Genomic DNA, 17,950 nt, shown 5'->3' on the forward strand with positions numbered 1-17,950 from the left:
TGGCGGTCAAAACTCGTCTCTAATTGCCATTACTTTGCAGGATTTTAAAGGTTTCATAGAGTAGTGGTCATCACGTTTGCTTCACACAAAGAAGGTTCTGGGTTCAATCCCCAGTGAAACCAATCCGTTTTCGGTGTTGAAGTAATTTCCTATCGACTTGTAAGATATGATATTCTTGGTTGAGTTGCCAAATGACATTACATTTTGGCTTCCATCACCAAGAGAACTACGATTTTGGGTTTCTTTTTTATTGACCATTTTAGCAGAAAACATAATCCCATATTATAAAAATCCTGTTTGTTTCAAAATATATAGTTCAAATAAACACAAAAGCAAAAGACCAAACTATGGAGAAAAAAGTAACACATTCAATATAAACTTCAATTTAAGCAAAATCCCTTTGTAGGAATAAATCTGGTAAAATATGTAATAAAAATTGTAAATGTTTCATTAACCAAAAATACTTTCCTTCAGCAATAAAAAGGCCCCATCAGTCACAATTCTGCTCCGATAGCCAATACTCTATAACTTTTTGCCACGATTCATAGTGTAGTGGTCATCACGTCTGCTTAACTTGCGGATGGTCCTGTGTTCAATCTCCAGTGAAACCAATCTGTTCTTGGTGTTGAAATAATACCCTACCCTACTACAATATAAAAAGTTTTTGGCTTTGTTGCTGAATGACGGGATGTTTTGGCTTCCATCACCAACAGAACTACGAATTTTTTTTTTTCCCCTGGCAGTTAAAACTCATCTCTAATTGCCGTTACTTTGCAGGATTTCACAGGTTTTCTAGTTTGGTGGTCATCAAGCCAGTTACACATGCAGAACGTTCTGGGTTCAATCCCCAGTGAAACCAATCTATTTTCGGTGTTGAAGTAATATCCTATTAACCTGTAAGATATGAAATTCTTGGTTTCGTTGCCAAATGACAATACATTTTGGCTTTTATCACAAGGAGAACTACGATTTTGGGGGGTTTTATTAATGACCATTTTAGCAGAAAACATAATCCCATATTATAAAAATCCTGTTTGTTTCAAAATGTATATTTGATTTTTTTCCCCTGGCAGTCAAAACTCGTCTCTAATTGGCATTACATTGCAGTATTTCAAAGGTTTCATAGTGTATTGGTCAGCATGTCTGCTTCACAAGCAGAAAGTCCTGGGTTCAATCCTTAGTAAAACCAATCCGTTGGTTTCTTATCGACTTGTAATATATGAAGTTTTTGGTTTCGTTGCCAAATGACAATACATTTTGGCTTTTATCACAAGGAGAACTACGATTTTGGGGGGTTTTATTAATGACCATTTTAGCAGAAAACATAATCAATCCCATATTATAAAAATCCTGTTTGTTTCAAAAAATATAGTTCCCATAAATACAAAAGCAAAAGAATAAACTATGTAGAAAAAAGTAACACATTCAATAAAAACTTTAAATTATCAAATGTTCTTGGTGTTGAAATAATGCCCTATCAACCTGCAATATATAAAGTTCTTGGCTTTGTTGCCGAATAACGGGATGTTTTGGCTTCCATCACCAACAGAACTACGAATTTTTTTCTTTTTTTCTCTGGCGGTCAAAACATGTCTCTAATTGCCATTACTTTGCAGAATTTCACATGTTTCATAGTGTAGCTGGCATCATGTCTGCTTCACATGCAGAAGGTCCTGGGTTCAATCCCCAGTACAAAACAAGCCATTTTTGCTGCTGAAGTAAATTGCTATCAACCTGTAATATATGAAATTCTTGGTTGCGTTGCCAAATGACAATACAGTTTGGCTTCCATCACCAAGAGAACTACGATTTTGGGTTTCTATTTTATTGACCATTTTAGCAGAAAACATAATCTCATATTATAAAAATCCTATTTGTTTCAAAATATATAGTTCCCATAAATACAAAAGCAAAAGACCAAACTATAGAGAAAAAAGTAACACATTCAATATGAACTTCAACTTAAGCAAAATCCCTTTGTTAGAATAAAACTGGTAAAATATGTAATAAAAATTGTAAATGTATTATTAACCAAAAATACTTTCCTTCAGCAATAAAAAGGCCCTGTCAGTCACAATTCTGCTCCGATAGCCAATACTCTATAACTTTTTGTCAGGTTTCTTAGTGTAGTGGTCATCACGTCTGCGTTATACGCAGACGTTCCTGGCTTCAATCCCCAGTGAAACAAATCTGTTCTTTGTGTTGAAATAATACCCTATCCAACTACAATTTATGACGTTCTTGGCTTTGTTGCCGAATGACGGGTTGTTTTTGCTTCCATCACCAACAGAACTACGAATTATTTTTTTTTTTTTTTCCCTGGCGGTCAAACTCGTCTCTAATTGCCATTACTTTGCAGGATTTCTCAGGTTTCATAGTGTAGTGGTAATCACGTCTGCTTCACACGCGGAAGGTCCTTGGTTCAATCCCCAGTGAAACCAATCTGTTTTCGGTGTTGAAGTAATTTCCTATCAACCTGTAAGATATGATATTCTTGGTTTCGTTGCCAAATGACAATACATTTTGGCTTCCATCACCAAGAGAACTACGATTTTGGGTTTCTTTTTTATTGACCATTTTAGCAGAAAACATAATCCCATATTATAAAAATCCTGTTTATTTCAAAATATATTGTTCCCATAAATACAAAAGCAAAAGACCAAACTATGTAGAAAAAAGTAACACATTCAATATAAACTTCAATTTAAGCAAAAAACCTTTGTAGGAATAAAACTGGTATAATATGTAATAAAAATTGTAAATGTTTCATTAACCAAAAATACTTTCCTTCAGCAATAAAAAGGCCCGGTCAGTCACAATTCTGCTCCGATATCCAATACTCTATAACTCTTTGTAAGGTTTCATAGTGTAGTGGTCATCACGTCTGCTTAACACGCAGAAGGTCCTGGGTTCAATCCCCAGTGAAACCAATCTGTGCTTGGTGTTGAAATAATACCCTATCTAACTACAATATATGAAGTTCTTGGCTTTGTTGCTGAATGACGGGATGTTTTGGCTTCCATTACCAACAGAGCTACGAATTTGTTTTTTTTTTCCCTGGCGGTCAAAACTCGTTTTTAATTGCCATTACTTTGCAGGATTTCAAAGGTATCATAGTGTAGTGGTCATCAAATCTGCTTCACATGCAGAACGTTTTGTGTTCAATCCCCTGTGAAACCAATCTGTTTTCAGTGTTGAAGTAATTTCCTATCAACCCGTAAGATATGAAATTCTTGGTTTCGTTGCCAAATGCAATACATTTTGGCTTCTGTCACAAGGAGAACTACGATTTTGGGTTTCTTTTTTATTGACCATTTTAGCAGAAAACAATCCCATATTACAAAAATCCTGTTTGTTTCAAAATATTTAGTTCCCATAAATACAAAAGCAAACGACTAAACTATGTAGAAAAAAAGTAACACATTCAATGTAAACTTCAATTTAAGCAAAATCCCTTTGTAGGAATAAAACTGGTAAAATATGTAATAAAAATTGTAAATGTTTCATTAACCAAAAATATTTTCCTTCAGCAATAAAAAGGCCCCGTCAGTCACAATTCTGCTCTGCTAGCCAATACACAGTAACTTACCATCAGGTTTCATAGTGTAGTGGTCATCACGTCTGCTTGACACGCAGAAGGTCCTTGGTTTATTCCCCAGTAAAACCAATCTGTTCATGGTGTTGAAATAAAACCCTATCAACCTGCAATATATGAAGTTCTTGGTTTTGTTGCTGAATGACGGGATGTTTTGGCTACCATCACCAACAGAGCTATGAATTTGTTTTTTTTCCCCTGGCGGTCAAAACTCGTCTCTAATTGCCATTACTTTGCAATATTTCACAGGTATCATAGTGTAGTGGTCATCAAATCTGCTTCACATGCAGAACGTTTTGTGTTCAATCCCCAGTGAAACCAATCCGTTTTTGGTGTTGAAGTAATTTCCTATCAACCTGTAAGATTTGATATTCTTGGTTTCGTTGCCAAATGACAATACATTTTGGCTTCCATCACTAAGAGAACTACGATTTTGGGTTTCTTTTTTATTGACCATTTTAGCAGAAAACATAATCCCATATTATAAAAATCCTGCTTGTTTCAAAATATATTGTTCCCATAAATACAAAAGCAAAAGACCAAACTATGGAGAAAAAAGCAACAAATTCAACATAAACTTCAATTTAAGCAAAAAACCTTTGTAGGAATAAAACTGGAATAATATGTAATAAAAATTGTAAATGTTTCATTAACCAAAAATACTTTCCTTCAGCAATAAAAAGGCCCCGTCAGTAACAATTCTGCTCTGCTAGCCAATACACAGTAACTTACCATCAGGTTTCATAGTGTAGTGGTCATCACGTCTGCTTAACACGCCAAAAGTCCTAGGTTCAATCCCCAGAAAAACCAATCTGTTCGTGGTGTTGAAATAAGTGTTTCGCCTGAAACGCGTAGTGCTGGTGATGTTTTTTGTTGTATATGCATGATGAATTAAAGACCTTGGTTTCTCTGCCTGAAGAGCTGGACATCCCTTCTTTTTCATCTGCAATACTAGGCTGTGGCAGTGCCTGCCCGTGCTCCAGTGGACAACCAGGACTGAGCCTACACACGGTGAGCAGATATATATTACTGTATTATTTTCTGCCTTTCGGGACTCCCGTGGCTTTGCTTTCCATACTAATTGAGCATACAACGTTGTTACCTTTCTGGACTTAACCCATTTTGTTCATCTAACCAGTAAGATGAATGGCCGTAGCCAACGCCTAGATAAAGCAAAGTTACTATTTGGTGCTACAAACACGCATGCACCTGCCATTTCTGTATCATGCGATGAATCTGTGAAAACATTGCAAAAATTAGCAGAAAAAGAAAATAGAATTTGGTGGAATGTAACCACCTTAACGAACTATGCTGAAAAGTCTATTATTCCAAGGGGCTTACGCCTGAAAAAAATTCCCAACACAGTCTATTCCGAGAATTTGTCTCCAAATGGAATGATATATTATCTTTATGCTCTCTGAAGCTCATGGGTCTAATTATCGAACATGAAGAGATCACACTTAAAGAGACCCAGACAGGTTTGGATGAAGCAAAATCTACATTTAAATCTACTGTTTCGGAAGAAGATTTTCTGGAAACTATTAATCGCATACAAGTATCTGTTGATAAAATTGAATCAAGTATTATGGACATGAAAAAACGCAAGCTTAATAGGGACTTACATGACTATTCATCTAACCAAGTCTATGAATGGGGCAGATGGGAGAATGCAAATAAATGGAAAAGCCCGCGCTCCATACTAAAAACTCCCAAAATGAAATCTAAAGTCTCATTTGGTTCCTCTGATCTGGACACGTCTATGGGATACACTACTGATGAATCATCTGTTGAATCAACATTTCCACCTTCAAAAAACTACTACAGAAAACAGAAAAATTTCAAAAGAAATGTAGAAGATGAGGTAGGAAGCATAAATCCAAAAGGTTATGCCCTACGTCCAAAAAGGACTTAGATCTAGATGTCAATTTTGATGTCATTAATTTGTCGTCACATAATGTGTCAGAAACACAAAGAGCACTTCTTGCACTAGGTTTAAATTTTGCCCCAACGAACAATTTTGATTTTTTTGGTACATTGTGTGATATCAATAGATTTGTTCATAATGTTGTTATAAAGAAACACTTTTGTGATGAGGCTGATGCACAATTAAACACTAATAAGGCTAAGCATGAAAATGTGTATGCAAATTTTAATTTTAGAGAACAATTTGCATTATTGTCATTGGAAGACCTAGATAATCAACACAAACCAGAGTCCCCCTTTGATAGCAATATTGCAGCTCGAGTCCCCAATCCAGATTTTTATCCCTTAAATGAAAGATGTGAAGCCATAGTTGATTTTCAAAAAAATATGGAAAGGGATTTGAGATTACTGCTTGATTCGGGCAAAAACACCAATCTCAATATCTTGAATGTCCAGCAGAGGGAGGCACTACATCAACTAGAAAATAATAGTAATTTTATCATCAAAAAATCTGATAAGGGGGGATCAGTGGTACTAATGGATAGGACTGATTATATCGATTGGATGTATCTTTTGTTATCAGATAATAATACATATGCCCCTGTTGTCACCGTTCCCACCCTTATCATCAACAAAAAAATTCACAAGTTAATAAGTGAAGGGGCCTCCCTTGGTTGTTATAGTAAAAAACATGCAGAATATTTCAAAATTGATACCCCCAAAATACCCATTTTATACGCATTACCTAAAACACACAAAGGGGAAAATCCACCTCCCATGCGGTCTATAGTGTCAGGTATTAGCTCGGTGGGTGAGAGGCTTGGACAATGGATTGATTCGGTGTTGCAGCCTCTGGCCCGTCGAGTCCCAGGTTACCTTAGAGACACTATCAGTGTCTTGGATGGAATCAAAAACATCAAATGGCAGAATGGTTATGGGTGGATAACAGCAGATGTCATCTCTTTATATTCAATACCCCAGCAGGTAGCATTAATGGCGGTTCAACATCATTTGGTAAAATATTCGAATTTTGACAATGAAAAGGTGTTGTTCATATTGGACACCATTAAGTTTCTTATGGCTAATAACTACTTTCTATTTGATTCTAAATTTTACATCCAAAGGGTAGGAGTATCTATGGGTGCTAAATATTCCCCGTCAGTCGCAAACCAAGTTATGAGTTGGTGGGAGGAAATGTATATTTACAGCGATGACAATCCATTTGCAGAGTGTGTGGTCTGGTACGGGAGATTCATCGATGATGCCCTCCTGGTGTGGGCAGGCGGTGGGTCTCTCGTATCAGACCTCACTACCTATTTAAACAATAATCCTCTCAACATAAAATTTAAAGGGATCTTCCAGCAACTTGCTGTGGAGTTCCTTGATTTGCGGCTGACAGGGCATAGTAATGGTTACATTAAAACATGCACCCATAGAAAAGAAGTATCAGGTAACACCATATTGCATGCAGCAAGCCATCACACAATACATACTATTAAAGCTATACCAGTAGGGGAAACTGAACGTGCTTATAGGAATTGTAATTCACAAACAACTTTACAAACTGAAATAAATACAATTATTTCTAGACTTAGAAACAGAGGATATAAGAACTGGATGCTCAATAGAGCACAAAAAAATCGTAAAATCTCTAATCACTCCGACTAAAGTTCATCCCCATAATTCATCTAAGAATCGATCTACCACTAATTCAGTCATTACCCTTGCAATATAATACAGCAACCAATTTAATGATATACGTAAAATCTTTTATCGTAATTTAAATACATTAAAAACAGACAGAGTTCTGAAAAAAATTCTTGATAACAACTGTAGAGTGGTTGCTAAACGATCAACCTCTCTGGGTGACAAATTATCCCCAAGTGAAATTATCAGTAAGAAATTGAACCTTATAGGCACTAACTGGTTATCCTTAAAAAGGTTTCTACCAATGTGCCAGGAAACATTGCAAATTATGTCCATTAGCTTCTAAAAATATCACATCCTTTGATAATAGTAATGCCAGTAGTAGCTATGCAATTAAAACCTTTATAAACTGTAGAAGTACATATATTATCTACTTGGCAGAATGCACAATCTGCAAATTAAAATATATAGGTAGTACTAAACGGGAACTGCATATATGCATTAAGGAACATCTGTACGACATAACACACAAAAAAAACTTCCAGAGGCACCTCCAAATTATCAAAACACTTCATTAATAAACACAATGGACAATTTGACACCCTACGAGTATATGGCATAGAAAAAATACAGAAGTCTTATAGAGGGGGTAACTTAGAAAAATTTTTACGTAAAAGAGAGGTCTGGTGGATATTCAGACTAGGAACTACTTTCCCTAATGGTCTGAATCTCCGCAGAGACCTCATGATTTATTATTAAAAAATATATATTAAATAAGTCTCCCTTGCCACCATATTGTGGCCCATATAATTTTCCACAATATACAGTTAGGTCCAGAAATATTTGGACAGTGACACAATTTTCGCGAGTTGGGCTCTGCATGCCACCACATTGGATTTGAAATGAAACCTTTACAATAGAATTCAAGTGCAGATTGTAACGTTTAATTTGAAGGTTTGAACAAAAATATCTGATAGAAATTGTAGGAATTGTACACATTTCTTTACAAACACTCCACATTTTAGGAGGTCAAAAGTAATTGGACAAATAAACCAAACCCAAACAAAATATTTTTATTTTCAATATTTTGTTGCGAATCCTTTGGAGGCAATCACTGCCTTAAGTCTGGAACCCATGGACATCACCAAACGCTGGGTTTCCTCCTTCTTAATGCTTTGCCAGGCCTTTACAGCCGCAGCCTTCAGGTCTTGCTTGTTTGTGGGTCTTTCCATCTTAAGTCTGGATTTGAGCAAGTGAAATGCATGCTCAATTGGGTTAAGATCTGGTGATTGACTTGGCCATTGCAGAATGTTCCACTTTTTTGCACTCATGAACTCCTGGGTAGCTTTGGCTGTATGCTTGGGGTCATTGTCCATCTGTACTATGAAGCGCCGTCGGATCAACTTTGCGGCATTTGGCTGAATCTGGGCTGAAAGTATATCCCGGTACACTTCAGAATTCATCCGGCTACTCTTGTCTGCTGTTATGACATCAATAAACACAAGTGACCCAGTGCCATTGAAAGCCATGCATGCCCATGCCATCACGTTGCCTCCACCATGTTTTACAGAGGATGTGGTGTGCCTTGGATCATGTACCGTTCCCTTTCTTCTCCAAACTTTTTTCTTCCCATCATTCTGGTACAGGTTGATCTTGGTCTCATCTGTCCATAGAATACTTTTCCAGAACTGAGCTGGGTTCATGAGGTGTTTTTCAGCAAATTTAACTCTAACCTGTCTATTTTTGGAATTGATGAATGGTTTGCATCTAGATGTGAACCCTTTGTATTTACTTTCATGGAGTCTTCTCTTTACTGATGACTTAGAGACAGATACACCTACTTCACTGAGAGTGTTCTGGGCTTCAGTTGATGTTGTGAACGGGTTCTTCTTCACCAAAGAAAGTATGCGGCGATCATCCACCACTGTTCTCATCTGTGGACGCCCAGGCCTTTTTGAGTTCCCAAGCTCACCAGTCAATTCCTTTTTTCTCAGAATGTACCCGACTGTTGATTTTGCTACTCCAAGCATGTCTGCTATCTCTCTGATGGATTTTTTCTTTTTTTTCAGCCTCAGGATGTTCTGCTTCACCTCAATTTAGAGTTCCTTAGACCGCATGTTGTCTGGTCACAGCAACAGCTTCCAAATGCAAAACCACACACCTGTAATCAACCCCAGACCTTTTAACTACTTCATTGATTACAGGTTAACGAGGGAGATGCCTTCAGAGTTAATTGCAGCCCTTAGAGTCCCTTGTCCAATTACTTTTGGTCCCTTGAAAAAGAGGAGGCTATGCATTACAGAGCTATGATTCCTAAACCCTTTCTCCGATTTGGATGTGAAAACACTCATATTGCAGCTGGGAGTGTGCACTTTCAGCCCATATTATATATATAATTGTATTTCTGAACATGTTTTTGTAAACAACTAAAATAACAAAACTTGTGTCACTGTCCAAATATTTCTGGACCTAACTGTATAAATTAACTGCCAGTTACCATTGTTGTTAACTTTGACTCCGTGTGTGGATAATGTGTGGATACTGTGACTTCATAATGACTGTTAATTAGAGATGAGCGAACTGGCCGTGGTTCGGCTCGAGTTCGGTTCGCTGAACGAAAGTCTCGTTCGAGTTCGGTTCGGCGAACGTTCGACGAACCGAACTCGAACCGCATAGGGAACAATAGGAGGCAATGACAAACACATAAAAACACATTATAAATGTACACATACAGTTAATAAACATTGCCATAACACTTACCGGTCCCCGCGATCCCTCCTGCACTCTGTCTCCTGCCGCTATTCCATCTGATGATCGCTGAATCCTCCCGGTAACCAGCACTGCCAGCAGTGATGCAGGACCTATCGTGACGTGAAAAATATCCATGTGACCAGTCACGTGCCTGTTATCTCATTGGCTACAGACTGGTCACATGACTATCACGCGTCATGTAGGACCTGTCATTGCATCTCTGTTACACAGTGCTCTAGCTCGACTCCCCGCTCTGCTTCCCCGTTCACTTAAGGTACTGTCACACTAAGCGACGCTCCAGCTATCCCACCAGCAACCTGACCTGGCAGGGATCGCTGGAGCGTCGCTACACGGGTTGCTGGTGAGCTGTCACACAGGCAGATCTCACCAGCAACCAGTGACCACAGCCCCCAGCCAGCAGCGATGCGTGGAAGCGATGCTGCGCTTGGTAACTAAGTTAAATATCGGGTAACCAACCCGATATTTACCTTGGTTACAAGCGCACACTGCTTAGCGCTGGCTCCCTGCACTCCTAGCCAGAGTACACATTGGGTTAATTTAACCCGATGTGTAGTCTGGCTATGTGTGCAGGGGGCTGGCACTGGCAGCGTGAGAGCGGCGGACGCTGGTAACTACGGTAAACATCGGGTAACCAAGGAAAGGGCTTCTTGGTTACCCGATGTTTACCGTAGTTACCAGCGTCCGCAGAAGCCGGCTCCTGACCGGCTGACACAGCCGGTCAATCACGGAGATCACCGTTGCCATAGCAACGTGCTTGGTAGCGGTGACAGGGACGTCCCGCTACCAGCACGCAGCGGCACCGGAATCACGTGATCGGAGCAGCGTTGCTATGGCAACCCGTGCCACCGCTTACAGCCGGGAGCCTGTGGTCACTCTCACAGAGTGATTTCTGCACGGAGCACAGCGTCTTCCCCCATGCAGCTGTGCTGTTTGATGGAGCAGACAGAGCTGCATGTGTTGAAGGAGAAAGAAGACATAAGAGCAGGATCGTGGAGGGCTGACAAGGGGTAATAAAGATGGAGTCTCTAATGTGTCTGTGTATTTATTTCTATTAAAGTATTTTTTTTCTGTGTGGTGTTTTTTTTTAACCCTTTATTGGAGATTCTTAATGGCCGGGTCAAACGTGCCTGACATTAAGAATCTCTGGCTTAATACTGGCTAGTAAAACAAAGCCAGTATTAACTCATGATTACCCAACAAGCCACCCGGCTCCAGGGCTGTTGGAAGAGTTGGATACAGCGCCAGATGATGGCGCTTCTATGAGAGCACCATTTTCTGGGGCGGCTGCGGACTGCAATTCGCAGCAGAGGAGCCCAGAAACCTCGGGTTAACCTGTGCTGTGGATTCCAATCCCCAGCTGCCTAGTTGTACCCGGCTGGACACAAAAATGGGGCGAAGCCCACGTCGTTTTTTTGTTTTTTTTTTAATTATTTCATAAAATTCATGAATTAATTAAAAAAAGGGCTTCCCTATATTTTTAGTTCCCAGCCGGGTACAAATAGGCAGCTGGGGGTTACGGGCAGCCCGTACCTGCCTGCTGTACCTGGCTAGCATACAAAAATATGAAGAAGCCCACGTCATTTTTTTGTAGTTTTTTGGCAAAAAAAATAAAAAAATGCTTACCTGGATTTTCCATTGCCAGTGAAGGTAACACCAAGCAGTGGGGATTAGCAGCCAGTAGCTGCTTGGATTACCCTTAGCTAGCAATACAAAAAATGCAGTGGGAGCCCATATATATTTTTTTTAATTATTTATTTAAATAACTAAAAACAAAAAGGGCTTCCCTGTATTTTGATTGCCTGACATGACAGTGCTGTAAAAAGAAATCTTTAAAAAAAATGACGTAGCGCTCCGCGGTATTTTTGATTCTCAGTGCAGATAAAGCAGACAGCTATGGGTTGCCACCCCCATCTGCCTGGCGTTACCTTGGCTGGCAATCAAAATACAGGGAAGCCCATTAATTTTTTTTATTTAAAAAATAGTTAAAAAAAATGATGTTGGGTCCCCCCATTTTTGATAGCCAGCTAGGGTAAAGCAGACGGCTGTAGCCTGAAAACCACAGCTGGCAGCTTTACCGTGGTTGGGGATCCAATGTGGAGGTCACCCCAGGCTCTTTTTTTATAATTATTTTATAAATAATAATAATTACAAAAAAAAAGTAGGGTCCCCCCCAAATTGGATCACCAGCCAAGGTAAAGCGGACAGCTGTGGTCTGGTATTCTCAGGGTGGGAAGGTCCATAGTTATTGGGCCTTCACAGCCTAAAAATAGCAGGCCACAGGCACCCCAGACGTGGCGCATCCACTAGATGCGCCAATCCTGGCGCTTCACCACAGCTCACCCCGTGCCCTGGTGCAGTGGCAAACGGGGTAGTAAATGGGGTTGATACTAGTTGTATCACCTGACATCAAGCCCAGCAGTTTATGATGTCATGGCGTCTGTCAGATACCTGACAACACAAACTGTCAGTACTAACAAAAAAAAAATCGACAACAAAAATGTATTTGAAAGAAAACTCCTCAAAACATTCCCTCTTTCACAAATTTATTGTAAGGAAAAATCGGGAACGTATCCCCCATTTTCTAGGAGTGCAGACCCTCCATGTGAGGAGTGTGGGAGCAATGAATCTGCACCCACTCTCCCCGGGTCCACAGCAGCAGAGTTCATGTCGTAACGGTTGCTACCAAAGCTGCAAAGCTGCAATGCCCTGCTCATGAGGAAAGGGCATGCCTAATCAGGAGAACTATTCTACATTTCCAAATCTTGGTATTTGCTGATATTATTGCTATTCCACCTACTATATATTGGGGATAGGATCTTGGAGATGGAATACCCCTTTAAGTCCAGTTATCCAGCTAAATGAATACTAAACAACAGAGCTCGTTATTTAGATGTGTTTTCTTGTGGCGTATAACGGACTCATGTTTGGTAGTCGTTCAGCAGGGCAACTATAAAATCAAATGCCTCCATTTGGAAATGTAGTATATAGCTCTCCTGATAAACTATGTTCCTTACCTCATGAGCAGGGCATTGCAGTAATAATAATAATTTATTCAGCCCTATTAATTCCATAGCACTTTGCATACATTGGGAACACTGTCCTCATTGGGGCTCAGAATCTAAATTCCCTATCTGTATGTCTTTGGATTGTGGGAGGAAACCAGAGTACACGCAAACACAGGGAGAACATACAAACTCCTTGCAGAGGGTGTCTTTGGTGGGAATTGAACCCAGGACTTCAGTGCTGCAAGACTGCAGTGCTAACCACTGAGCCACTGTGCCGCCCATTTAGCTTACAGATGCATAACCACCACTCACTGTGTCTGAACACAGGAACTTGAGCTGGCAGCCGCTCTGTGCATGCGGCAGCGTCTATTGTGAAGGAGAGGGCCGCGGTGGATCAACACTGCACAGGTACCGTGGGACACCGGGGAACACCGGTGGGGTTATAGGGGGTGACCTGGCAGGGCCTGGGGAGGAGTTTTCTGTCGCATGTGTCATGACACATGTGACAAAAATCAGAAGAGTAGGGTGAATGCGGCCGGCGCGCTGCTGTGCGCACGGCCCTCTTGGATTTCTGGGAGGGCATCAGGGGGGGCACTTTGGCGACACCGGGGGACCGGAGGGGACCGGGTAGGAGATTTATCATGTTTGTTCATGCCAGATGGGAGATAAATAATTTTTTACCGACACTGTCATTTACTGTAACGTGATCATCGGTGTACGGTGTATACCTGTGATCACGTGAGCGGGGACCGGAAAAACCGTCCTGAATCAGGATCTCCAGGGTCTCAGCTACGCCTGAAACCCCGGAGATTTTCTGACGCTGGGGGGCGCTATTCACTTATTTCTGCCTGCTGTTTATAAACGGCAGATCAGAATAAGGCTACATTAACACGACCGATCCAATTTTGCGGTCTGCAAAAAACAGTCCGTTATTTTCACGGGTGCATCCGTGTGGCATCCGTTTCCGTTCCGTAGACGGTCCGTATGTCATCTGTTTGTCATCCGTGTGCCTTCTGTTTTTTTTGCGTACTGCAAAAAAACTGAAGGAGGGAAAATACATAAATTTACCCAGGATCCATAGCTTCAACCTACATGAAGCGGTCACATGTTCACTCCAGTGCCATTTTCTACTGCTTTTCACAGCGTAGAGCGCTTTGGTGATTTTACATTGCTTGTACACTTCATATCAGTCTTTTCTGTCATTATAATGGCAGAAAGACACATAATGTCCCACTCTCCTGCATTTTGTAATTTTGCACCCTTTGGTGCCTTTAATGTGGCACTAAGGGGTGCTTAGCTTTGTATTTAGCCAAAAAAAGAAAAAAAAATGACGTAGGGTTCCCGCTATTTTTGTAGCCAGCTAGGGTAAAGCAGACAGCTGCAGCCTGCAGACCACAGCTGGCAGCTTCACCTTGGCTGGTAATCCAAAACTGATGCACCCCACGCTGTTATTTTAAATTAAATAAATAATTTAAAAAAAACAAAAAACACGTAGGGGTCCTCCCAAAATTGGATCACCAGCCAAGGTAAAGCAGACAGCTGGGTTCTGATATTCTCAGATTAGGGAGGTCCATGTTTATTGGACTCTCCCCAGCCTAAAAATAGCAGGCCGCAGCCGCCCCAGAAGTGGCGCATCCATTAGATGCGCCAATCCTGGTGCTTCGCCCCAGCTCATCCCGTGCCCTGGTGCGGTGGCAAACGGGTTAATATCAGATGTGTAATGTCACCTGGCACCAAGCCCTGGGGTTTGTGAGGTCAGGCGTCTATCAGATACCCGAGATCACCAACCCAGTCAGTAATAAAAAAAAATAGACGACAAACACATTTTTATTTGAAAAAACATTTCCCAATACATTCCCTCTTTAACCAATTTATTAGAAAGAAAAACAAATCCAGGTCTGGTGTAATCCAAGGGGTTCCCATGACGATCCACACTGTCCCAGTCAATGAAGAGCAGGATGTTCCCCATTGGCTGGGAGAGCAGTGCAGTGACCTGAGCTAACATCAATGGGTCAGCCCAGGTCACTGCAGGGGATGACAAGTGCTGCTGTCAACGAGGTACATTACCTGCACTGATCTCCTGCACACTGACTTCAATCATCTTCACAGCCAAGTATCGCGAGCGGCCCATGACGTCACCGCTAGTCAGTCTCGGGTCGGAAGCGAGAGAAGGTGATGTGACAAGCGGCGGCCATGGAGGACAGTGACAGCGCTGAGGTCGGGACTTCATCACCGCAGGTAAGCTGAGCGGGACCATATGTGCAGAGTGCCAGGTGGGTGGAGCCTAGTGGGACCATGTGTGCAGAGTGCCAGGTGGGCGGAGCCCAGTGGGCAATGTTTGCATAGTGAAAGGTTAGCGGAGCCTAGCGGGACCATGTGTGCAGAATGCGAGGTGGGCGGAGCCTAGCGGGACCATGTGTGCAGAGTGCCAGGTGGGTGGAGCCTAGCGGGACCATGTGTACAGAGTGACAGGTGGGCGGAGCCTAGCGGGGTAATGTGTGCAGAGTTTCAGGTGGGTGGAGCCTAGCGGGACGATGTGTGCAGAGTGCCAGGTGGGTGGAGCTTAGCAGTGCCATGTGTGCAGAGCGCCAGGTGGGCGGAGCCTAGCGGGATAATGTGTGAAGAGTTCCAGGTGGGCGCAGCCACGTGTGCTGGTGGCGGAGTGCGAAGTGGGTGGAGCCTAGCGGGGTCATGTGGCGCTGAGGACGTCAGTGTCGTGGACTGCTTGGCTGGGGACAGGTGAGTGTGAGTGTGTGTGTGTGTGTGTAGATGCCGCGTGCAGGAGGGGGCGGAGTGAGCTGAGCGGGGAAGTGTGGCCTTCCTGCACACGTAACTAGGATAAATATCGGGTTACTAACCAAAGCGCTTTGCTTGGATACCCGATGTTTATCTTGGTTACCAGCTTCTGGCATGCTGCCAGCGATGGCTCCTGCACACTGTAGCTGTAAAAAGCCCTGCTTTTTCCTGCTAGAACCGTTCTCGAACGTAACTAGAACTATAGCAAAAAGCTTGAGTTCTAGTTCGATCTAGAACACCCCCCAAAATCACTTGAACCGCGAGCCACGCTCAACTCTACTGTTAATAAATGAACATTTGCAACATGTAGGTCTGCTTCTGCAATGTGGAACTTTTAAGTCTGCTTCATACTACCTGCGATCCTGTGATTCACAATGATCCTATTGGTAGTAGGGTGTGTTCATGTCCCTAGAAAAAAGCTTGGGGCTTATCTCCCAGTGTTCACAACAGAAGTTCTCCCATGTGAAGTTTATGGATGATCCTGCTACAGTCTTAATGGCACTGATTACAACTTGCGGCTTTGATCTGTTAGTGCTAATCTTATAGTTTGCCATGGAGGTGTACGGCCGATTTTCCACACACTGAGTTAAACAAAAGCAATAATTATATCACAGATAACAGCTTGACATGAATGGCTGCAATTTAAAATACAATCTCAACAACCTTTGCTTACTATTAATTGTACTTTGTATTATATCTAGGAAGACACAGCCAAAAAAAATCACCAAATAAATTATTAAAATTTTAAGAACTGATAATTTTTTTTCTCAATACGAATCCAGTATTATAGATGAGCTACATAGAAATGGGTAGTTTTATATTCAGAAATATATTCAACACAAGCATGATTACCAACTGCACATAAATGTAGGACATCATTCAATTTAAAGAACATTTTGTTTTTGAATTAAATCTTATATAAGGTGTCACTATTAAATAATTAAAATAAAAAGGGAAAAATCACGAAAAAAAACAATTATTTCCATGTGCAGGTTTATAGGTGTGATTGTAATTGTGCATGTTTATGTATATTTATGTACTAATATGTGCGTGTATTTTCAAGTATGCATATTTGCACTGTATATTGGCACACCATAACCAGTATGCTGTAATATATATCTATATTTAGTCCAGATAATTTAAGAAAATCCAAAAATTTAAAAAAAATCTTGTTTGTATTATATTATAATCATTATGGAAGCCTCACTTAAAATGTGTATGGTGCTCAAGTGTTCTAAACACCTGCTTTGCCAATTGGTAATTGTATATAAACTCCGTAGCACCTCCTTTCCAGCATCATGATTAAGGAAGAGTTTTACACCTGAAACGCGTAGTACTGGTCATGTATTTCGTTGTATCTGCATGATGAATTAAAGACCTTGGTTTCTCTGCCTGAAGAGCTGGACATCCCTTCTTTTTTATCTGCAATACTAGGCTGTGGCAGTGCCTGTCCGTGCTCCAGGGGACAACCAGGAGTGAGCCTACACACGGTGAGTGGTGAGCTGATATATATTACTGATTGAAATAAAACCCTATCAACCTGCAATATATGAAGTTCTTGGCTTTGTTGCCGAATGACGGGATGTTTTGGCTTCCATCACCAACAGAGATACGAATTTGTTTTTTTTCCTCTGGCGGTAAAAACTCGTTTCTAATTGCCATTACTTTGCAGGCTTTCAAAGGTTTCATAGATTGGATCAGTTTTAAAAACAATGTAAGCAAGGGTTACTCCAAGCGGAGTCTCCCTTTTTTCCAAATATTGGGCCACACACACACCCACCCCTTCAGTGGCAGCACTTGTGCCCCAGTTGTACACTTCACAGGTAGATTTGCATCAAGCATATTCAAAAATATGCCATCCTTAACTGTCCCCAGGATGACCCCGGGGTAGGTAGCAAAGTCATTGATGAACCATGACTTGTTCATCTTGGCTCCTTTTAAAAAACACAGCAAGCAAGGGTTACTCCAAGCGTAGTCTCCCTCTTTTCCAAAAATTGGGCCACAAACACCCACCCCTTCAGTCGCAGCACTTGTGCCCCAGATGTACACTTCACAGGTAGATTTTCATCAAGCACATTCAGAAATACGCCATCCTTAACCGTCCCCAGGATGACACCGGGGTAGGTAGCTAAGTCTTTCCTGATCCCAGCTCTGTTCATCTTGGATCATTTTTAAAAACAATGTAAGCAAGGGTTACTTCAAGCGGAGTCTC

The 17,950-nt window shown here is 41.2% G+C and overlaps 1 non-coding gene across 1 annotated transcript; it reads left to right on the forward strand.

Moving 5' to 3' along the window:
* The first annotated feature begins 2,857 nt into the window (after positions 1–2,857).
* On the forward strand, positions 2,858–2,930 carry TRNAV-AAC (transfer RNA valine (anticodon AAC)). The gene has a single exon. It is a non-coding gene; the product is annotated as a tRNA-Val (tRNA).
* Positions 2,931–17,950: the final 15,020 nt, after the last annotated feature.

The sequence above is a fragment of the Anomaloglossus baeobatrachus genome, chromosome 2 (genome assembly GCF_048569485.1).
Source record: "Anomaloglossus baeobatrachus isolate aAnoBae1 chromosome 2, aAnoBae1.hap1, whole genome shotgun sequence".
NCBI lineage: Eukaryota > Metazoa > Chordata > Amphibia > Anura > Aromobatidae > Anomaloglossus > Anomaloglossus baeobatrachus.